Source organism: Rhinichthys klamathensis, unplaced genomic scaffold (assembly GCF_029890125.1).
Source record: "Rhinichthys klamathensis goyatoka isolate OS25496 unplaced genomic scaffold, OSU_Roscu_1.1 h1tg000452l_1, whole genome shotgun sequence".
In the NCBI taxonomy this organism is placed as follows: Eukaryota; Metazoa; Chordata; class Actinopteri; order Cypriniformes; family Leuciscidae; genus Rhinichthys; species Rhinichthys klamathensis.
Genome location: NW_026606944.1, coordinates 190927 through 206827, shown reverse-complemented (window position 1 = coordinate 206827; position 15901 = coordinate 190927). Strand labels below are relative to the sequence as shown.

The following is a 15901-nucleotide window of genomic DNA, read 5'->3' as shown; positions in this document are numbered from 1 at the left end:
GCTTTTCTTTTTTTTAAATAAAAAGTTTTAATCAACATTTGTCTCAGAAATTTTTCATGTTCTTCATAAATGTATGTCCTAGTTATTAACATGAATACAAAATGTAACATCATATGGCTTTATCACATGAATATAGTCTCCAGTAAGTGGTGTATTTTTAATACAGGATTATATATATCATTTATAAATAATAATCATTATTATTGGGGAGGGGTTTACCCAAGCCTGTATTTCTAAAGGTCCAGGACGACCAATAGCGACAGATCTGCCAACCAATCAGATGTGATTGATGATTTGATGATGTCATTTGTTTAACCCAATGACTGAGAAGCTTGGTCGGGCTGCTGACGCTGCTGCTGCTGCTTTTCATATGGTAATTGAGTTGTTAATCCCGCGTGGGGGCAGAGGCGCAAGCGGGGGCGGGGGCGCCTATACGTTTCCGGCGATTTTCGGCACAGACGAACGCGAACGCGCGACGCTGAAAACGTCCAATATTCACGGCAGTTTAAAGGGACGAAAACCCCACTTTTCATGCAGTGTCTCTTACAAAGGGCCATAAAAGATAAGCTGGCAACATTACGCAGAGCTGAGCGCCTACGGAAAACGCTACAAAAAGAAGGAACGTGCGAGGGCTAATTTCTATAAAGACCCATTCAAATTCGTAAAGAAGTTATTCACCAGTGAAAGAATGGCACTTTAAAAACATCTAGGATTGAGCTAGAGAGATATTTGGAGGACACGCAAACAGATGCAAAAAGGCATGAGCCTATGTCAATTCCATCAGACATACCACCTATCAACCCACCAGAATACCAAATGGAGGTCTGTGCACCTAAGTGGAAAGAGGTAGAGCAGGCTGTGAGAAAGGCAAGGGCTTCATCATCTCCAGGGCCTAATGGAGTTCCGTACAGAGTGTACAAGAGTGCTTCAGGAGTTCTGCGAATTCTGTGGAAATTGATAAAAGTGGCATGGGAAAAACAGGTTGTACCTAGAGCATGGCGCAGAGCAGGTGGAGTCTTTATACCTAAAGAAAAAGATGCTACAAGCATCAGTCAGTTTTGTCCTATTTCACTATTAAACGTTGAGGGTAAGATTTTCTTCAGCATTATTGCCCAGAGATTGTCCACCTACCTGTAAAAGAATGGCTTCATTGACACCTCAGTTCAAAAAGCGGGCATTCCAGGGTTCTCAGGATGCTTAGAACACATCAATGTTATCTGGCAACGAATTCAGTCAGCTAAAAAGGAGAGGAAGGAGCTCCATGTGACATTCCTGGATTTGGCTAATGCATATGGTTCAGTGCCACATGAGCTTCTTTGGGCAGCATTTGATTTTTTCAGAGTACCAATGTCAATAACAAATTTAGTGAAAGCCTATTTTGGAGATTTGCAATTCAGTTTCTCAACTCCAAAATTCAGCACTGCATGGCAATGCCTAGAGGTTGGAATAATGGCAGGATGCACCATTTCTCCACTGGCTTTTACCATGGCGATGGAAGTAATCATTAGGGCATCAAGATGGGTAGTAGGAGGAGAGCGTTTGGCTTCTGGGATGCGACTACCACCAATCAGAGCATACATGGATGACATGACAACCATGACTACAACAGTAGCCTGCACTAATTGGGGAAGTTAACAGATAATATTGAATGGGCACGAATGCAATGTAAGCCCTCTAAATCAAGGAGCATCTCGATAGTTAAAGGAAAGGTAGTAGATAAAACATTCTTCATTAATGGTGAGGCAATACCAACAGTTTCTGAGAAGCCAGTGAAGAGTCTTGGGAGATGGTACGATGGGGATCTAAAGGACACAGTTCGGGTGGGAGAAGTTAGACGACAAGCAGTGGAAGGGTTGAAGAGCATAAACAGCTGTGCTCTACCTGGCAAACTAAAACTCTGGTGCTTTCAGTTTGGTCTACTGCCGAGGTTGCTGTGGCCACTGACCGTGTATGACGTTTCTTTGACAACAGTGGATAAGCTGGAAGCGTTAATAAGTTCATACATCAGGAAATGGTTGGGAGTTCCACGCTGCCTCAGCAGAGTGGGACTTTATAGTAAAGGAATATTGCAGCTGCCAGTCTCTGCTTTAACCGAGGAGTTTAAGTGTGCCAAGGTCAGACTGGAAATGACCTTAGTAGAGTCACGCGACAAATGTTTAAGGGAGGCAGCCCCTGTGTTAAAAACTGGTAGAAAGTGGTCAGCAAAGAAATCTGTAGTAGAGGCAAAGGCTGCCCTTCAAATTGGGGATATCGTGGGACAGGTACAGCATGGAAGAGGGGGTTTTGGGCTCAGTTTAGCTCCTCCTAAATGGCACAAAGCAGGCCCAGCTCAAAGCTGGTAGTCAACGAGGTGCGTAAGCAGGAGGAGAGGATGAGGTGTATAAAGGCCATTTCCCAGGCCAAGAAGGGAGAGTGGATGAGATGGGAGAGTGTGGAACAACGTAAGATGGGCTGGCAAGACCTTTGGTCAATGGAAGAGAGTAGGATCAGTTTCCTTATTAGGTCAACATATGATGTTCTCCCATCACCGCAGAACCTAAACCTCTGGGTAGGAGAGGATCCATCTTGTCCTTTGTCAAGTCAAGTCAGATTTATTTATAAAGCACATTTAAAAACAACTTCCGCTGACCAAAGTGCTGTACATATGGATCAGTTAGTCAGAGTACAATTACAAAATAACAAAATACAATAGAACATTACGTACAAATAAAGTATAAAACATACAGTAGTGGAACTGCCAATGTAACCTGCCTATTCAATGTTAAAAGCTATGTAAAAAAGGTGTGTTTTTAGCCTGCTTTTAAATTGATCTACGGATTCTGCAGATCTAACAGAAAGTGGTAGGCTATTCCAGAGCCGTGGTCCTACCACTGAAAAGGCTCTGTCCCCTCGGGTGATGAGCCTAGTTTTAGGGACGGTTAAAAGGAGCTGGTCTGCTGACCTTAATGCTCTGGCAGGGGCATAAGGGTACAGCATATCCGAAAGATAAAGTGGCGCAGTATTAGTTAAACATTTAAAAACTATTAGTAAAATTTTAAACTGCACTCTAAAAGATACAGGGAGCCAGTGTAGTGAGGCCAGCACAGGGGTAATTTGGTCCCTTTTTCTTTTCCCTGTCAGAAACCGAGCAGCCGCATTCTGTACCCCTTGGAGGCGGCGGAGAGAGCGCCGTTCGAGTCCGCAGTACAGCGAATTACAGTAGTCCAGCCGCGATGTCACGAAAGCATGGACTGCTCTCTCTAGGTCTTTCTTGGGGAGATAGGGCTTGATTTTACTGAGTAGTCTTAAATGATAAAAGCTGCTTTTTACCACTGCACTGACCTGTTTGTCGAATTTAAAACCACAGTCAAGAATCACTCCTAAATTTTTTGTGCTTGGGCGAGAGAATGAAACTAATGGGCCGATGGCACTGTCCCAGCCCTGCAGACAGTCTGTTTTCCCAAAGACTACAATTTCAGTTTTGTTTTTGTTAATACTTAAAAAATTTGAGTCCAACCATGATACCACCTCCTTAAGACAGTCTTGTAAAGTTTTAATTGCAGTAAAGTCATTAATGCTCAGTGGGAGGTAGGCTTGAATATCATCTGCAAAGCAGTGAAAACTCACATTGTGTTTCTTAAAAATGGCCCCAAGCGGAAGCATATACAGTGAAAATAAAGCAGGGCTTAAAATTGCTCCCTGAGGCAGGCCGAAATCTAGTGACATTGGTGAAGAAGAGTGGTCACCTAGCTGAACTGAGAAACTTCTGTTAGATAAAAACGATTTAAACCACTGAAGGGCAGTACCCTTAATGCCCGCGTAATGCTCTAGGCGAGATAAGAGTGTGGCATGGTCTACAGTGTCAAATGCGGCTGTTAAATCTAAAAGCACCAGAACAGTAGATTTGCCTACATCAGCGGCTAAAAACAAATCATTTAAAACTTTTAAGAGGGCTGTTTCTGTGCTATGCCGGGGTTTAAAGCCAGATTGGAATAATTCAGTGATTCCATTTTCATCAAGGTGGGACTGTAGTTGGTCATATACAACTTTCTCCACTATCTTAGACAGAAATGGGAGTTTAGAAATAGGTCTAAAATTAGATAACACTGTGGAATCAAGGTTTGGTTTTTTCAACAGGGGCTGGACCACAGCATGTTTGAAAGCAGCCGGGAAACAGCCGGACAGCAGTGAAGAATTAATAAAGTCCAAAATAAAAGGACCAAGTGTCAGAAATACTTCTTTAAAAAGGCGAGACGGGATAGTGTCAAGTGGACAGTTTGAAGGCCTCAGCTGTTGGACAACTTTAGTTAAAAAAGACAGACACCGTCTCAAAGTGATCAAACACAGCCGCACTTGTAAAGAGTATCTGAGGCTCAGACACAAAGGGAGTGAGAGAGGACCTAACCGCACACACCTTTTCATGGAAAAACAACAGAAATTTGTCACATAATTCAGTTGAAGATTCAACGTCAGCACAATCACAAGGGTTTAAAAGAGAGTTTAACATTTTAAAAAGGGTGGCTTATGGCTATTACTGGAAACAAGATTGGATAAAAACTGAGTTTTTGCAGCTTTAACAGCTTTCTGGTATTCCGCCAGACTGTTTCTTAATATTTCATAGGAAACTTGCAAACGGTCCTTTTTCCATTTCCTCTCTGCGCGTCTACATGCACGTCTACATGCGCGCGTGACTTCATTCAACCATGGCTCCGATGCTGGTTTAGACTTTTTACTTCCCAGTGGAGCTATTTCATCCAGCAAGTCCGAGCACATCGAGTTAAAAACACAGAGCCATTGATCAACATTTACATCATCCATATTACTCATGTGAAACAGTGAGCCATCAAAAGCACATAAAAAGCGCGAGGCAGTCTGGCTGTTTATCGTGCGCACCTGGCGCGCTGGGGCACACGGTTTATCCAAGGATCCAGGCAATGTGACAGAAAACAGTACTGCAAAGTGATCCGAGATCCCAGAATTGCAGACTTCCTGTATGTTTATACTTAATCCAAAGGACAACACAATATCCAATGTATGTCCCTTCTCGTGAGAGGCCCCAACCACCCATTGAGTAAGATTAAAAGAGTCAGCCACATCTAGAAAATCCTTAGCCAACTGATTCGACTTACAGCACACATGGACATTCATATCCCCGGCTATTAAAAAATGGTCATAGCTAAGAGTTAGTTCTGTAGCAAATTCTGTAAAGTCCTCAATGAAAGTCTTATTAAATTTTGGGGGGCGATAGACTAAAGCACATAGAACTGGAACGTCGGCATTTAAAACAAATGTCTGTAATTCGAAGCTTGAAAATGAGTTTGTTTGTACTTGTCTACAATTAAAACTTGACTTGAAAACTGATGCCAGCCCTCCACCTCTGCCAGTGCTACGTGGGGAGTTTAAGAACGAACAATCTGGGGGTGTAAGCTCGGAGAACGGAGTGCACTCACCGACGTGCAGCCAAATTTCACACAGAAGAAATATATCCAACTGGCGTGTTGTAAAGAAGTCGTTGAGAATGAACGTCTTGTTGGTGAGGGATCTAGCATTGAGGAGGCCAAAGTTGAGAGTCTGCTCCTGATGGCCCGGTGCAGAGCAGCGTTTCAACTCCCGGAGGCATCCTTGGTCCACACCGCGGCTGCGCCTGCGGCGCCTGAGCAACGGTGCCTCCAGCGGCAGGTGACGTGGCGCGGCGTCCAGTATGCTGGGGTTTAGGAGCTGAATCCACCGCAGACCCGGTACTCTGTGAAGCGCCGAGTATCCATTTTCTCGGGCATGAGAGTTAATCCAGTTATCAGACCTCCACTGTGATCGAATTCTCACCAGTACTCCACCTCGCTTTCCGCGTCTTCGAGGCCGTTTCCTCTTCACTTTCACTGGCGTGCGCCACAGGTAGGTAGGCACAAGTGCTAGGTGAGGAGGGGAGTTGTGGTTTTTGTCTTCAAAATCGTGATTTAACAGTGATGAGCAAACTGATCTGATATTAAACGGTGCTTGGCGATCATACACGAATAAAGCAGGGGTTACTTGGCAGAAACCACAAAGCAAAACTGTTATTAGCATTAAAAAAAGGAGACGAGGCAGACGGCTGGCCACGCATCCTGGCGCCATCACACACTCCATGTGTGTTCATCACCTGCCACATTAAGGCACATTTTGACAGGATGTAAGGTGGCTCTTAGCCAAGGTCGGTTTACTTGGCGCCATGACCAAGTACTGCGATGTTTGGCTTTAGCATTAGAAGGCAAGCGTAACATGACCAATAAGTTGCCACCTGTTCTAGCAAGACATTACACGCAGAAGACAATATTCCTCCGCCCAGGCGAGCAACCACCAAGAAAAGGTGTTAACACCAATTCTCGCCCAGGACAACTGGAAGCTGCTAGGGACTGGAAGATGCTGGCTGATCTTGATCAACGGCTTATTTTTCCACCTGAGATTGCCACCACTAACCTACGACCAGATATTGTTTTGTGGTCTGGATCAGCACGCATTGTTCAACTGATGGAGTTAACAGTGCCATGGGAGGATGCGGTAGATGAGGCATATGAGAGGAAGAAACTGCGGTATGCTCATCTGGCCACTGAAGCAGAACAGCGAGGATGGAGAGTCCAGGTTTATCCAGTGGAAGTGGGTTGTCGAGGTTTTGTGGCACACTCTATAACCCGGTTCCTCAGAGACATCGGATTCAGCGGCCAAGAGTTGCGTCGCACAGTAAAGAACTTATCTGAAGCAGCAGAAAGGAGCAGCAACTGGCTGTGGTTGAGACGGAAAGATTCTAGCTGGCTGTGTACAGGCCGCCACGCTACAGTTTCGTAGAATTCTTGAAAACTTGAAGAGTCTGTTGGTTTATTTGTATACGTTCCTGTGGATATTGCGTGAATGACAGGTGGTTGGGCAGATATTGTGTTTTGCGGTAGGTGGTATGCCATACGGAACCGTTGTCCACTGAAACTGCATATTAACGCACCAGTGGGGCTCGACAGGCTTAGTCAAATGGGTTGGCGCGTATGGTCGGGTTGCGGAGAGATTGTGGTTAGGTCTCAGCAGCAGGAGGGATGTAGAGGTCAGTAAGCTGGGCTGAGTTGAGTGGGGGACGGAGGGGGGTGACTCTGGGACGCCAGAGTCACTGTCGAGCCCTCTTGAGGTGTCGTGGGCTAGTCGACGAAACACTGAGGACGGAAGGTGCCCACTTGAAGACCCTAGAGATGTCCCCTACTCGGCTCAATCCACAGGGTTTCTGCAGGGTTTAGTCAGTCAAATTTAAGACCTTTTAAGACCTTTTTATGACCAATATGATTTAAATTTACCTACTCGAATTACGAAAAATAACTTCCTTTCAAAAGTCTTTTTTTTTATTGACTTTCATTAAAAGTAATAAGTTTAATTATTTAAAGGTTCCATTTTCTTAAGAGTAACAAACTGAAGGCTCCATTTTCCTAAGTATCAATAACACAGGAACAACACAACACTTATCACGATAATATATCAGTCAATATCGATAATTATGACGATAAATGTCAATTCTTTATTTCTTTGAACTTTGAAGGCAGATTTTTGTTCCCAACTGAAAGTTGTAGAAACCAGAGCGTTAATTGTGGTTTTAAACTACTCTTTATTGTCAAAACATATCATGACAAACACTTGCCAAACAGGTGAACATTTCACAAATCTGAGGTAGAACATTCAAACATTTGTATTTTTTCCTTAACAAAAATAATATCTTTATTTCAAAATTAATTTCTTAGTTTCTGCATGTGCTAATGGGGGATATTGTTTCAAGTCTTGAAACAGGTTTGTGTTGCCTGACTTTGATGGCACGTATCTTTATGAAATGTATGAAAAACAGTAGGCTATAGCCTAAATACATAAATACTGTAATTATATTCCATTAGTCCTTTAATACATTGTCTACATTAATAATATAATACAATTCAATATGTATCCCACATTTCATGGTGCAGTTAATATTACTAGGCTAACGTTACAGTAAAACCATGGTAAAGGATGTAAATGTGTAGATGGAAAAGCTTTCTGACTGTATAGTTGCGCACAGTGTTTCTCCTGTTCGTCAGCGCTGTTTCATCTGCCTTTAAACTGGTTTAAATCACTGAGACATTTGTGTTCTTCGCTGAATTCAAGTGCTTCTCACTGGATCTCGTGATCGAGACTGATCAAAGTTAACCATAGACAGTAAAAGAACGCGTCTGCTCTAGTGAGCTTGATCACGCTACGCTGCCGTTTGGACTTTGAACCGAGCGTATAAACACTCCGTGAGGCGCGCGCGGTTCAAATGAGTTTCGTTCCGCTTTTGGCGCATAAACATGATCTAACATTTATCGAACTCTTGATATCGTTTTATAGAGAAAACATTATATCGCGATAATGAATGAATGAGCATATCAATTTAAGACGTGGCTAAATGTAATTTATGACCTTGTATGGAAAAACCGGACGTTTTTATGACTTTTTATGGCCTAAAATTCTTATTATTAAATTTAAGACGTTTTATGACTTTTTATGACCCCGCGGAAACCCTGAATCCAGACGGTTGTCGTGCTGGTCCTGTAGTTGCAGCCGTCGCGTGTGCTGACGCGCCAAGTACACTGCAGCCGTTAATGCCGGACAGAAGGGGAGTCACACCACCATATGGAAAGAAGCGTAAATGGATGGAGAAGCATAGTTTACTGTAAAGCTACATCTTAGTTTTGCTTATCTTGGCGAAAGCCGAGTACAAATCAGCATGAAGTTTTAACATCTACTCTCGTGTAATGGAAATCATAATCTTAAAATCACCAACAATCAGGACTTTATCTGCAGCCAGTACTAACTCTGATAAAAAGTCAGCAAATTCTTTGATAAAGTCTGTATGGTGCCCTAGTGGCCTGTATACAGTAGCCAGCACAAATCTCAAACTGGATTTATAATTTTCACTAGATATTTTTTACATTAAGCACCAACACTTCTAAAGAATTATATTTGAAACTAGACTAATTTTGAAAGTATTACTATAAATTACAGCAACACCTCCCCCTTTGCCTTTCAGACGAGGTTCAAGTTTATAACCATAATCTTGGGGGGTGCACTCATTTAAAGTAATGTTATTGTTTGGTTTCTGTCAAACACAGCACATCTAGGTTAGTCTGTAATCATATCATTAACACACAGTCAGGGCCGCATTAAGAGCTCACTGGGCCCCGGGGCTATGAGTTACTGCAGGGCCCCCCACCACTACAGGTCACCAACTACATGAGCTAAATGTTCTATCATTATACGAGTCATTTTATCCATCTATGATATACTTCACAGTTAAGTTATATTACTTTTAAAACGATTTTTTATCATATCAAAATTTAATGGGACTAACATTTCATAATTCTTGTGACCAATTTCAATAATAGTAACTTAAGAAAAGAATCTCAAGCTTACCGATGACAAGAGTCACAAATAACAATAGAACAAAGGCACATAAGAAATCGACCATGAAAAATGTAAAGCACTGAATAATATTATATTGTATAAAGTAATCAAATATACAAAACATAGTTTTCACTATAAATTCAACATTCCTTCTTATTAATTTTACAAAAGTGATTCATTCAAGGGCAGTAAATTACTTTCTTTCTGATGTTTGATTAACATTATGGACACAAATGGCGACAGCAGCTTTATTAGCAGCTACTGTCACTTTAAGACCTCAGGGTCGGAACTCAAGTGCGCTGTGCAAAACCGCTTCAAGTTATCATTTAAAATAACCTTTATTTAACCAGGAAAGAAGACTCACTGAGATTAAAATCTCTTTTTCGGGAGTGTCCTGGCCAAGATAAGCAGCTTAATTTACACAGACATTTGACAAAGTTACAACACACAAACATAATCAGATCTCATTACGTAAATAAAAATATAAAAATGCATCTGGTTAAAAACATTTACACACACTTAATTTACTCAGATGATTATCTAATAAATATTTAAATTGACCACAAGATACTACATCTTTTAACTTCATCTCAGTCTGGAGAAGATTCCAATCCGATGCTGCAGCATATTTAAAAGAGGTTTTACCCATCTTAGTTCTGGCAAAAGGCACACACAAATTGTAGGTCGATTTAGAACGTAATGAGTAATTTCCAGGTGACTTCTGTTTAATAAGACAACATAGATAAGGGGGTAAATAACCCAATATAGCTTTGTAAATCAATTGGTACCAGTGCTTTTTCTTTCTAATGCTCAGCGACGACCAGCCAACCATTTTATATAGGTCACAATGGTGTGTCGAAAATCTGCAGTCAGTTATAAATCTCAAAGCACCATGGTACAGAGCATCCAGAGAGACAAGAAGGTAAGATGGGGCGTGCTGATATACTACATCCCCATAATCAAGAACTGGTAAAAAGGTGGCAGACACTAGTTTCTTTCTCACATTAAATGAGAAACATGATTTGTTTCACAATATCCAATGTATGTCCCTTCTCGTGAGAGGCCCCAACCACCCATTGAGTAAGATTAAGCCCCAGATTGTCATGTTTTATCTCTAAGACTATGTGCCAAATTACTAGAGAGAAGAGCAGCACCATCCCAGGAGGGATGAATATCACATGCATTTATCACATGTAAATCCTGTGCTGACGGAGAAGGCTATGCTATACATGCTACATGAAGTGCAAGTGACAATAAGAGGAGAAGACATGACTTACCGTGTTTGTTGACTGATTCTACTTACCACAGCTTTGATGGATTTGTAAAAGGCGCGAGCGAAATAAATAAACAAATAAAGAGCGCAGGGATGGCACGCCAACAGGCTAGCGAATTACTAGCGTGTTGTACTAGTAACGATTTAGATTGAAGCTAGCGATGTCGGGTTAAAGGTTCTCTAAGCGATCCTGGGTGACGTCACTTCTTGTTGACGTTCGAACTATTGTCAAACAAAACGGAGGCTAGCTAGACCCTCCCTCCTCCTCATCCGCACACTAACCCCCCAAACCCCGCCCCCAAGTCCTTCTTGTCGGTCATTGGCTGGAACAGTTTGTTATGTTTCGGGGAGAGGGTCGCCGCAGTTTGCTTTTGTTGCTGTTTGTGGAGCCTGGGCTGTCTACAGAGATCGCGTTTCTTTACAGTGTGTTCAGGGGACAGGCAGCCAGTGGATAGTGAGGAGATGTTTGCTGTATGTGACAAAAAATGTTTTGGCCTAAAAAACGCGTGACATCGCTTAGAGCACCTTTAATGTGTGATGTTGAGTAAGTAATATTTTAGCTGTATAAACAACAGGGAATGATAGTAAATAATGATTCAAAACGGAAAGATGTACGAAGCTACAGACGCAAACCAACCCAGCATAGCAGCGAGGTAGACAGGAGCAATCGAGATCGGCCCGAGTGAGTGAGTGAGTGTGTGTGAGAGAGATTGTGTGTGTGCGTGTGTGTGAGAGAGAGTGAGGGAGTGTGTGTGTGAGTGAGAGAGATTGAGTGAGTGTGTGTGTCTGTGAGATTGAGTGTGAGATTGAATGAGTGTGTGTGTGAGAGTGTGTCAGATTGTGTGAGTGTGTGTGTGTGTGTGTGTGAGAGAGAGAGATTGAGTGTGTGTGTGTGCAGGGTTCGTACAGACTCTGTCAAATGAAATTCCAGGACTTTCAAGGACTTTTCAAGCACTACTTTTTTGGATTTCAAGGACTTCAATCAGCACTTATCAAACAATATCTTTATTATTATTTTTATTTATTTAATTAAATTTTTTTACTCAAATTAAATATATATGGTATCTGATGTTTCACTTCATAGAGGTCAATCCATTGACCAGCGCTGTCAGGCATGGGAAATCCCCTTAACCATTGAAAGGATATATGAAACTAATATTGATATAGGTTTTTTTTTCTATTAATATATATGATTGACCTGAAGAATGAAAGTTGTATTATATACTTATCATATACTTAATATCATGCTCATAGCCATGAGAAATAGCTCTATATCTCAGACGGGCTGCAGCGTTGATTTAGCGTGAAACAATTGTGAATTCAAACAAATGTGAATTCGTCCGTACAAGTGCAAGACGTGAAAGACAATTTAATTCAGTATTCGCGCGCTGAGACGCTGGTTTGCGGGGCGTGCGCTGATGTTTGCGTTCATGGAACTTCTTGACTGCAAATGTCCAGTAATAATGTAGGGAATACGAACCCTGTGTGTGTGAGATCGAGTGAGTGTGTGTGATTGAGTGAGTGTGTGAGTGAGTGTGTGTGTGTGTGTGAGATTGTGTGTGTGTGTGTGTGTGTGTGTATGTGTGAGTGAGTGAGTGTGTGTGTGCATGTGTATAATGTACTCGTTACACCATAAGAAGGATGGCGTCTACGCTAATGCTACTCTCTCTGTTTATCCGAGGTTTGCCGCAGTCCGCCGGATCCAGATCTGATGAAGGACCTTCGCCTGGACATGACGACAACGCAGTCCTGAAGTGTCAACCAGTCCCTTCCCTGTTACTGAAGTCAGATCAGATGGTGGACCCCCAGCAAACAATATGACGTTGTGACGACGTCACGTGCTGGTCACTTTTAGTCACGCTTACGTTAGCATATGACGTCGCCACAACTGTCAAAGTGAAACACCAAAAGAGGTCGCTACGACGTCGCCAACCGACAACGTGACAACGTCTTCAGTACGTTAAGTTAAACGTTATGTAATTTTGGTCGCCGATTCGTCTTTTGGCTGACGTTGCTGTGACGTAGCCAGTACGTTGCGACAGCGTTATTGGTCGCCGATTGGTCACTTGATGACTTTTTCATATATATATATATATATATATATATATATATTCATTATGCAGTGGATTTATTGACATCCATTTATACTAGCATTTATCTGCCACTACTGCCACAGCAACATCTATAATTGTGGCTCTTGTTCAGAACTTTTTGTTTGTTGGTTGTTGTTTCAACTAGCATTACTGTTCAAATCGTGACATTTTACTCAAACAATTGGTAAAAACATGTTTAAACATTCACTAATGTTAATGTTAAACATGTTAAAAAAACATTGTAGAATAATTGAAAGAACTGAAAAGTGTTTTTGCAGATTTTATTTAACAGAATTTAACAGACACCATAATAACAAATGGGGGAAAAAATTAACTATACATTAAAGCAAAAAAGGAAAAAAATAAATGTCACTATTTAAAACACTTAAAAAGGTCTTCATCTGAATTGCTGGTTATTGTCCTCTTGTGGGATCGCCACTTCTGGGACTGACTGCACCTAGACAAACAATTTAAATAAATTGAGTGAACAGACCTTCAAGATTTAATGTCAAGATTCTGTATCGGTACACTGTATGTATCGCCAAGTGCAAAAAATGAAAACTAAGTACTGCTACTCATTCCAAAAAGTGGTATCGGCCCATCCCTACAAGTAAAAGTCGATTGCCACAGTCTTTTAAGTGAAATGCTCACAAGAAGTGTATATTTGTACCTGTAGTTTACTGTGGGCTGGGGCATGTTTTAAAACATTTGTGACGAGTTCCTCCACAGCTTTGTCCTGTAGTCCGGACCGACTCAGCATGATAGCCCCTGTTGTGTAGAATAATTTTTTTTTAAATGTTTTGTAAATTTCTTGTGTAATTACAATATGTTTTACAAAACAAGTGGTGGACTCATTTAATATACACTCACCGGCCACTTTATTAGGTACCCCATGCTAGTAACGGGTTGGACCCCCTTTTGCCTTCAGAACGGCCTCAATTCTTCGTGGCATAGATTCAACAAGGTGCTGGAAGCATTCCTCAGGGACTTTGGTCCATATTGACATGATGGCATCACACAGTTGCCGCAGATTTGTCGGCTGCACATCCATGATGCGAATCTCCCGTTCCACCACATCCCAAAGATGCTCTTTTGGGTTGAGATCTGGTGACTGTGGAGGCCATTTTAGTACAGTGAACTCATTGTCATGTTCAAGAAACCAATTTGAAATGATTAGAGCTTTGTGACATGGTGGAAGTAGCCATCAGAGGATGGGTACATGGTGGCCATAAAGGGATGGACATGGTCAGAAACAATGCTCAGGTAGGCCGTGGCATTTAAACGATGCCCAATTGGCACTAAGGGGCCTAAAGTGTGCCAGGAAAACATCCCCCACACCATTACACCACCACCACCAGCCTGCACAGTGGTAACAAGGCATGATGGTTCCATGTTCTCATTCTGTTTACGCCAAATTCTGACTCTAACATCTGAATGTCTTAACAGAAATCGAGACTCATCAGACCAGGCAACATTTTTCCAGTCTTCAACTGTTCAATTTTGGTGACCTCTTGCAAATTGTAGCCTCTTTTTCCTATTTGTAGTGGAGATGAGTGGTACCCGGTGGAGTCTTCTGCTGTTGTAGCCCATCCGCCTCAAGGTTGTGCGTGTTGTGGCTTCACAAATGCTTTGCTGCATACCTCGGTTGTAACGAGTGGTTATTTCAGTCACTGTTTTGCCTTCTATCAGCTCGAACCAGTCTGGCCATTCTCCTCTGACCTCTGGCATCAACAAGGCATTTCCGCCCACAGAACTGCCGCTCACTGGATGTTTTTTCTTTTTCGGACCATTCTCTGTAAACCCTAGAGATGGTTGTGCGTGAAAATCCCAGTAGATTAGCAGTTTCTGAAATACTCAGACCAGCCCTTCTGGCACCAACAATCATGCCACGTTCAAAGTCACTCAAATCAACTTTCTTCCCCATACTGATGCTCGGTTTGAACTGCAGGAGATTGTCTTGACCATGTCTACATGCCTAAATGCACTGAGTTGCCGCCATGTGATTGGCTGCTTAGAAATTAAGTGTTAACGAGCAGTTGGACAGGTGTACCTAATAAAGTGGCCGGTGAGTGTATATTAAATGAAGCAGAAGGGCATTTTGATATTGTCTTTTAGATTTGAAAACAGCAAGCTATATTTTGAAACATGAACCAATTGTAAAGCAGAAACTATTTAGACAAGCATAAATGCATTTTTTTGTGCCGTGGAACATCCACACAATTATTACCAAAAGTAACACTTATATTAAACTAACGTTTGATAACCTGGTACACTGCTGTATGCAGCAATGTTTTTTTTCCCCTTCTTCCCATGAAGGCTGTAGTTCTTCCAGACACTGCTAGAAGCTGCAGCATACGCCTTGTAGCTTCACCCGGGTTGGCTCCACCAATCAGACTGAGATGATGTGTCTACACAGAGGAAATACAGAAAATAAAAAATCAGTAATGCGGTAAATATTTAGCTCTACATAAAACATAGCTTTATGTTTAAACCATTACCCACCAATCTCTTCTTGTAGTCTGGAAGCTCTTTCAGTTTTGCCTCCAAGACAGCAAGTTCTTCCAAAGACTGGGCCACATCGATTTCTATTGGGGTCTCCGGACCCTGGCTGGCCCCTCCAGTCTGGTTTAATCGGAGGAGGATCTCCTGGATGTTTTTTGCCATCACATCCTGGCGGGTCAACATTGCCTTAAGTGTCTCTGTTTCAGAAACACAAAATGTTTCAAAGACATTAAAATGAAGGTCAGAAACGTACAAAGTGCAAAGATAACACATTTCAGTTATTACATGACTGAAATTTACCCACAATAAAAATTAACATACTTTGTATTACTGTAACCGTTTGGGTTAAGGCGGAGATAGAGTCTGACACACTTGAGGAGCAGCTGGCAGTTTCTGTGTGCACATATGCAATACAAAATGCAAGCGATTAAACTCAACACTTAGGTTCAGCATGTTATAAAACAAAAACTACCAAAGTTCAAATCACCAGGCTACATTTCTTGTGTGACACCAAAAAAACTGTAACACTTACAAATAAACAAGATTTTCAAAGTCATTAAACCAACAATAAAAATATAATCATACCATCAGACATCTCAGGCTGAATAGGACTAACTGGATCAAGGTCTGTGTA

At 41.9% G+C, this 15901-nt stretch overlaps 1 long non-coding RNA gene across 1 annotated transcript; it reads right to left on the bottom strand.

Annotated features, from left to right (window-relative positions):
- Positions 1-13135: 13135 nt before the first annotated feature.
- Positions 13136-15117, bottom strand: LOC130071709 (uncharacterized). The gene is made up of 3 exons (XR_008804028.1): positions 15020-15117; positions 13436-13533; positions 13136-13222 (listed from the first exon to the last, which is right to left on the bottom strand). It is a non-coding gene; the product is annotated as an uncharacterized LOC130071709 (long non-coding RNA).
- Between the last annotated feature and the right edge of the window lie 784 nt (positions 15118-15901).